Raw genomic sequence first — 8,836 nt, 5'->3', positions numbered from 1 at the left:
GCCTTTGTGCATAGAAAAAGATATGCACAGAAGAAGGAAAAGGGAAAAAAATCTTTGGGCAGAGCAGATGGCCTGATGCATGCTACCAGAGATTTGTGTCCACACAGTTTAAAATGACAGTCTTTATTGTTCCCTGAACATCGCTTCTGATGACAGAAGCAAAGTCAACAGGCTTAAAAATATGCAGACGTGTTAACATAATTTTATAAATGGAGATGTCACTTCATCTATTAAAAAAACTCAAGGTCATTCCTTACCATATGTCATAAAAGATCCTGGCTTTACTGATCGATGAAAAATACAGTCTGGCAAGAGCTCTGAGACATCAGCCACCAGCTTTCCCAGATCGTCCTTAAAAAAAGGAAACACTGAAGAACATTTTTCTTTGAAAAGTATTCTGGTTACCAATAGAATGAATCAGTCCCTGCAAACTCATTTCAGTTTGGAGGGAAAATAAATCAAAATAGAAAATAAACCAGAACAAAAAATCAAAAATAGGAATACAATCTTAAAAATCAGAAAAAAAATTAAACACATAGCACAAGAAAGGTTGCAGAATATGACTTCTCTTCTCTTGAATTTTTAGGGAGTAGTGCTGTTTGCAGCCAAGTCATCTTTTGCAATTCCTTCCTTCTGACATCCCAGACAGAAAGAAATGTATCTGGTATGACAAACTTCCTATGATGCTCAGCTAGGCCATTTTTAAGTGTTCAAATTGGTACCTGAGGAGGGCTGCCATCTGCTTTTAAAGAGATCATTCATTAGAAGGTTTTGAGAGTATTTAGGGAGAAATCTAGGTATAAAACTAAGTAAGAACTTTTTTTTAGGTTAGTAAGACCTAAACTATTAGGGAAAAAAGGTTAACCTAAGTCTGCTTCTATATTGGAAGCACTCTTTTTTTTTTTTTTGGTGGGAAGGGAAGGAAAGATCAAAGTGAAGGATATAAAGGTGTAATTATTTAAAATTCCAAATAGGGAATACAAAATTACTCAGTAAAGATAATAGGAAACCCAAATTGCCTTTCTCTTCCATATTGTGTTCAATTAAAGGAAAGAATGAGTGAATTCTAGACTAATAGAGAAAAGGATAATAGAAACCTGGCAAAAGAAAGAGAAACAGGGAAGAGACAAGACAATCAATCACCTATAGATGAAGAGTGGATTGGACACCAAAGAGGCTGAAGTCACATCATAGATGGTGCTGAAAGATCAAAAGTTTATTTTTCCTTTGGTTACAAAATGGGGCAGCTGGAAAATAAATGGCAGGGCCTTCCATGCCTTGCCATTTCTTGCCCCATATATGTCCAGAGTGCCAATTTCTGTAATAAGAATAATAACTCCTGGGTCTGTGCCACAGCCTGCAAAGCAGGAATGGATTAAGCCTGGTGCCCCAAAACCCACGCACACACAGCCTGGAGGCCTCCTCCTCTGGGTCATGCTGCAGCGATGGAATCAGGGATGGACTTCAAGATCCATGAGCTCTTTGAAACTGCATGCAAATTTTTGTTTTGCATTCTTCATATGCATTTTTCTAGAAAGAGCACAGTTGCATCAGGTTTTCGTATAGGCTCAATCAAAACAAAAATGTTGAGAACCACTGCAGTGTAAAATAAACTATACATTGTATATAAAGTGGGTGAAAACATAACAGCAGCTTTGCAGACCATATGCTAAATTTATTGACTACCTACCTATGCCAAGCACTGTATGCCAAGCCAGAATTTATAAATGATAAAATGGAGGCCTTGGGTCAATAAAACATATGTCAAGTGTCACGTAACTGATGAACTCTCCAGAATCTCAATTTAGTCTCCATTGTAACTGTTGAAGTCCCACGGAGCTTTCTAAAGCCTGTGTTGTTTTGCCAACTTCTTTGGGCTTTCTCCTCCTCTGACTTCAATTGCTACCTGCATGTTAGTAGTTATCAAATATGTATCTTGAGGATACAACTTCCTCCTAAGCTCCGGACCAGTGAATACAACTGCATACGAGATTTCTACTCTTCCCACAGGACCTCACAGTCTGCCTGCTAGTCATTCAAAATGCGATCATTTTCCCCTAACCTTCCCTTACAAAACATATGGAATAATCCTTGTCAACTATCTGATGGCACAGACAGAAATATTAAAAATAGGACTAAATAATAAAACTATTAAAATTACTACCTTTCATTCTTTACTGTCTCAATGCACACATCCACTTATCTGGTTCATTCCACTTCCAAAACATTTCCAGAATTTATCACTTCTGTGTTCCCCACTACTTACAGCTCTTTTTTCCCCAACTTACTGAGATATAATCAGTATGTAACATTGTACAAGTTTAAGGTGTACAACATAATGATTTGATATATGTATATATTATAAAAGAAGTGATTACCATAATAAGTTGTTAATATATCCATCACCTCACAGTTACAATTTTTTTCTTGTGATGAGAAATTTTAAGATTACTGTTTTAGCAACTTTGAAATATATAAAACTATAGTCACCATGCTATATATTACATTTCCAGAACTTACTTGTCTTATGACTGGAAGTCTGTACTTTTTGCCCACCCTCACCCAATTCCCCACCCAATATCCCCTACCTCCTACAACCACCAATATATTCTCTGGATCTATGAATTCAGTATTTTTAAGATTCCATATATAATTGAGATCGTATAATATTTGTCTTTCTCTGACTTAACTTCATTGAGCATGATGTCCTCCAGTGACATCTATGTTGTTGAAAACAGCAGGAGTTCCCTCTTTTTTATGACTGAATAATATTCCATTGTATATATACACAACATTATTCATCTAGTGATGGACACTTAGGTCATTTCCATGTCTTGATTATTATAAATAATGCTTTAACAAACATGGGAATACAGATATCTCTTTAAGAGAGTAATTCCATTTCCTTCAGACATATACACAGAAGTGGAATTGCTGGATCATTTGGTAGTTCTATTTCTAATATTTTGGTTGCTATAAACCCCACTCCACTTCTCCATCTCAATCTAATGTCCAGTGGCCAAGTCCACCAATTCTCCCTGTGATAGCTTTGAGACCCCAGGCACCTTGCATAGTGACCCTTGATGCTAGGAGAGCTGGATGTCTACCTTGGCTCTTTTCTTCCCACTGGAGACACAGTAGGCCCAGGAAGCCCTCCCGGTGCAGCTCTGCGCCAGTCTGGCAGAGGGGTACTCTGTTCAGAGCACAGACATTCCTCTTACCCTTCTAGAGTGGTTCTCCTAGGTCTCTGTGGGCCAGCGGGTGCTTCACCCTCACGCCCAGGTTCTGGGGTTTTCACAGTGGTGTCTTGCCCATGATAGTTGGTGGTCATCTTCTCATGAGAGGGAATGGAAGTCAGGCTGTTCTATGTCATGATCCTAATGACCTTATGCAAATCTGATCACATGATATTCTCCATATCTGTCCTTGCCCTGATGAATCTTCTAAAGGTTCCCATTTCCCTTAGGATAGCACCCTAATTTCCTTCTTCATCACCCAGTTCTTGCCCTAGAGTCATTTTTTGTAACTCCCCAAATTCCAGTTTAAACCCCAGTCTCGGTGAACTATTCACATCCTCCTGAATGACCCAAGCTCAACCTGACAAGTTTGCTGTTTCCTCACCTGCTTTGTCCTCCAACTAACTCCTACTAATGCTTCAGGCTTTGGGCTTTACTCATACGTTCACTGAAGGTTTTCTGACCCCTGTGGAGTGAATTGGATGCTCTTACTGTGCACTCACATAGCACCCTGTGTGTCCTCCCTGTGGCACTTACATCGTGGCCTTATTCTTGCATTAGGCAGAAACATCATTGAGCTGCAAGGCCACGTCCGTCTTGGTCACTCTTGTCCTCCCCATGTTGAGCACAGTGTTTGGCAAATATTATGTACCACATTAATCCTGTTGAAAAAATAAATCTAAGTCAATCCTATGAATGGCTCTCCTTTACACCATCCTGACATGCTAATTTGGTTAGAGTTGCCAGAAAAAAATACAGTTTGCCCAGTTAACTTTGAATTTCATATAAACAATGAAAACAGTATAAGTATGTTCCAAGCAATATTTGGGCCATATTTAACCCTAAAAATATTTGCTGGTTATCTGAAATCCAAATTTAACTGAGTGACCAGTATCTTTGCTTGCTGAATATGGCGACCCTATTCACTGTATCATTGCTCGGTCCTTTGTCATGGACTCTGCAGGTCTTTTTATTTCATACTAAAAAGTCATCTCCTACAGACCTCACACGCAGTCCTGTTTGCTGGTGGCCTTCATCAGGCACTTCCTGAGCAGCTGAGGTCCTTCCTCTGACCAACTGCTAGCTTATTGCTGACTCAGCTTCCAGGGTTCCCCTTACGTAGCTCCCAGTGCCCACTTGCTTGCCCACTACTGGACACAGTCTGCTGGCTCATCCGTGTCGAGTGTCAAATGGCTACTAAGTTCGTTGCCTTGGACTCTGCCCCTGCCGTCCCCCATTCTGGAGTAGCATAGCTAAAGAGTGACTGAGGCTCACAAAACTCCCTCTTACGTTTGTGACGAGTTCTAATTATTAAGAAATTTGTCTTCGTGTTGGACTGAATTGTCTTCCCTGAAGCTTTGACCTATTGGAGTTTCAATAGGCAGTTTGCTTCTCAAGAGGAGAGAAATGTCTTACTGTGGTACCTACAGTATCAATGACAGTGACTGGCACATGGAAGTTTCTCATAAATGTCTGCTGAATAAAAATGAGTATTTTGCCTCTGGAGCTACATTGTGTAATGCGAATCTGTAATCCACAGTTTTTCAAATATGTGAACAATGTTATAAAGGTCTGCATCAATCTTGTCTGAGGCTAGGCATTCCCCATTCCTTAAATCATTTTTCATTTAAGAAGCAGTGTTCCTGGCACAGAAAAAGCACTTGATAAATGTTTGTCTCTTAAGAATTTATTTCTATTTAATTAAAAATGACAAATATTGATATGAAAACTTAATGACAGTTATGGCTTTAAAAGACAGAATTACCAGTGGGTATAAGTAAAAAAGAATTAATGGTCAAAATGATCATTGTATCCCCTAAAACTGTATGTATACCATGCTAACCTTTCTGTGAAAAAGAGACTTAATTGAATATATATATATATGTATATAGCCTAGATCTTTTGAAAATGCACATGCATGTATACACATGCAAATACACCCATAATTTGAGATATTTTAATTTTGAAGTACAATACTCTAATTTTTGTTCTATATTTCAAAAAAAATTAACAATTCTCCAGTATTATTGCTTATCAATTCCCAAACCCACATGATTGTCTAGATGTAACTGGCCTCAACATTTAACATATTACAAGAGAGTTTATCCAGTATCCTTTTTTATGAAACACATTTTTCCATTTTTTATTTAAATAATTATCAGGAAGTAAGATTGTACCATCTATTGTTGCTTTCCAAAGAGATCTATAGAGAAAGAAAGAAAGGAGGAGGAAAAACCAATGATTCAATCTAATAATTAAAGGAAAAATTATCCTAGAAAATGGCAAGGGGCACATCTGGGTGCTAGAAACAGCTTATTTAGGTTATTAAAAAAGAACGTAATTGTCAACATATATTCAAAACTGCATAGTTTCTATAGCTCATTTTTAGTAGCTCAGCTGAAAAGCTACATTTGATCATTTATAGCAAGTAGGAAAACTAAGATTTTTTCTTAAATTTTTTTAACCAGAAATATTTGAAAGTATCAACACTTTCCTGCCTTTTATTTTAGAACCCATACCAGTTGCTAAGATGGCATATTGACTCTATATTTTCCATTCAAATCTGACTTGAGGTTGTAGAATAGTCTGTCATTTCTATGGTCTAAGCAATATAACTGGGGTAGGAAGAGGAAGAATCTCATTCTACATTAAAATTTGCATGTAGACATGACACAAAACCATAGCTAGCTAGACTGGTTTGTGCAGAAAGTTTGGGCATAATTAAATGAATGTGAAACAGAAGGGATTCCTCTCAGCAAAACATGCTGAAGAAGTTTGGCTGCATCTTGCCATTAATCGAGGGATTCACCATTAAAGACTACTGTTTCTGAACAGAAAGTCCTGCTTTACAAAGAATGTTTATGTGCATGCATGTGTGCATGGGTGTGTTTATACAGAGAGAGGGAGAGGGAACAGGAGAGGGCGATTTTGTACACTGCCCTGTTGGTATCAGACCATACACTAGCACTGGAAGTAATGTCCCAACAAGCCCACAATAACCTCTGTGTGCCGGAATGCTGGGAGTCTGTTGCTGTAGCTGCAGATCACGTGTTTACCTTCCCTAAAGACCAAAACAGTAACCCCTTGTTTCTCCCTCCCCAATAAGCTCACACTGCCCTGCTCCACTCACTGTCCATTTCTTAAATAGACGACTTGAGGGGAATCCCTGGAGTAGTTTATAATAGACTGCCAGAGAAAAATCCTTCTATTTTAAAAGAAAAAAAGCAAGAAAAAGAAGGTTCTGCTAGCTCTATGACATTCCTTCTGACAAGCTGCTGTTTAGAAGGCAAATCTATTGCTTCTGCCGCCTCCAGACATATCTGGAAGACAGCTGTGGGGGAAAACCCTCTGTGTTGAATATTTTTCTCTTTTGGAGATGCCTCATGTGAGGAGAGGTCACCTCCTGTAAGGAAAAGAGAAGGGGGGGCCTGTGCCAGAACATTCTTATGAGGAGAGACATTCAGGATCCAGTTAAACAGAAGACACAGAAGCCCCCCTCGGTCATGTGTCATAAATGATGGTGAGATTTGAATTGCCCTCTTCCTCACCTATCTCTGCTGCAGCACCAGAAGCCAGGGAGCTGAAATACTTGAGGTTTTCTTTATTTGAATTGCAGCATTTGCTAAAGATATATCCCTAAAACCCCTGGCTGAGCTACTAAAAATAATATGACTCCTCAGACAAATAATGAGGAAAACTCTGAGCAGAGAGCTGTAGGAGGGGAGGGAATGTTTGCAGCTGAGACTTGAAAGAGAAGAATCAGTGAGGAAGAGAGACCAATAATGGCTGCAAGATCTGATAGAAGAAATAGTCTCCTATGCAGTCATCTCTCATTTTGTCTGTTCCTATGGACAAAATGATTGAGTTACAGAAACATTCATAGATATTGAAGGGAGTCTCTGAGGGTTCTTTGGATGGTGTCAAGTTAAGGAAGAAAAATGTGAAGCGATTCTTAAAACAACAACATCATATCCAGAAAAATGATATAAGACCATGTTGATTAAACTATAATTTATTTCTGTAAATAGGAAGAACATGTCAATCATGAAAGGTTCAGCTCCAGTTCAAACAGTTTGATGATGTCAGTGCCATAAAAAACAAGCCAGAAAGTTTGTCCTGGGACTTCGTTTCACACTGTCTGGGAAAAAGGAAGAGTTGAAATGTACCCCAGCCTAGGTTCTTCCCAGCACGGAGCCCTGAAACCAAGCCTTCAGATCTTCATCGCACTGGGATGGTTTAAAGACTGAAGCAGCTCCCTTATGCTCCTTGTAATTCTAAATTAAGACCTAAGTAAAGAACAGTAACCATCATTACTTAGGCATAATCCAAACCAATCAAAAGAGACTGGATTGTTTCAGCAATTGGCCTGAGGTGTTAGAGCTTCAGGCTGGCAGTGCCTTGGTGTCAATCCCTGAACTCTCCCAGGTGAGCTCACTCAGATGATACTATGGTAAATGGCTTTTGGCATTAATGTACATCGGATGCTTTTGCAAGTTGAAATAATCTCCATGAAGTTCGTTTAATTTTAATAGTTCTGAAAAGTACAGAAAAGGCAGCCTTTTCCACCCAAATGCACAACGCTGGCTTTGAGGGCAGAGTTGTCTTTGGATTTTAAAAACAGAAAAATAAGTGCTTCCCACCCCAACTCCATAAGTCAGTTGTTAAGACCCTTAAACTTTGTAACCACAATTCTACCCTGATTATTGTGGCAGCTATACCAGAACATCCTGTGAGAGTTTATTATTCTCTTTCGTATTGCCTTAAGATTTAACATTTGATACAATTGTAGGAACTCTTGTCTGTCTTCCACTTAAAATGATACTCCATGAATCACTTGTCCAACACTGTTATTATTATTATTATTATTATTATTTATAGAGAGGGAGAAACCCATATTTCCCCAAATACTGAAGATTGGTTTTTAAGTCAAAGATAACTGGTAAGAAAAGGATGAATGAGATGCTGTGCTCTAAAGCATCAAGTATTTCAAAGGTCATCACAGAGCAATAAGTCACTGCAAGAATCTAATAGCCCCATCCAAATGTAGTCACCTAGACAGCCTCATTTCAACAGTGGAATTAGGGGTACTACCAAGTTCAGAAAGTACTATGTTAAAATTTTAAGTTTTGGGGAAATGACTAGTTTCTGTATAGTCCAAGATGATCTTCTCATGAATTCTGGTAAATAGAAAGGGGTTAACTTGGACCCAATTTAGAGCACTTGACCAAACAAATGATATTAAAGACTGTGTAATGGTGAATCCAGTGAGGACTATTCCCATTAGAAAATGACCTAGCTTACCTTAAAATTATGCCCCATGAGATAAGCGTTATCTTGTTTCACCTAATCTCCCAACCACATTAAATTTGGAGGCTGCCTTCAAACAGTTCTATCTGCTGTGGGAGACAAGAACAAAATTAAAAGGTCAAAAGTGTATCAAATTGTCCCCAGAGGTTCTGGCAAGAAAATGTGGATCACCAGGGGAGAAGTAAAAATCCACACTATTGGTTCCCGGGAACCTGGATCTGTGGGAGGAAAAAAATGGGTTATTTATTTATTTATGTATTTACTGCTTATGCAGAGAAGCAAATCACAATGAA

This window comes from Manis pentadactyla, chromosome 12 (genome assembly GCF_030020395.1).
Source record: "Manis pentadactyla isolate mManPen7 chromosome 12, mManPen7.hap1, whole genome shotgun sequence".
NCBI classification, from domain to species: domain Eukaryota; kingdom Metazoa; phylum Chordata; class Mammalia; order Pholidota; family Manidae; genus Manis; species Manis pentadactyla.
This window is presented reverse-complemented; position numbering follows the sequence as displayed.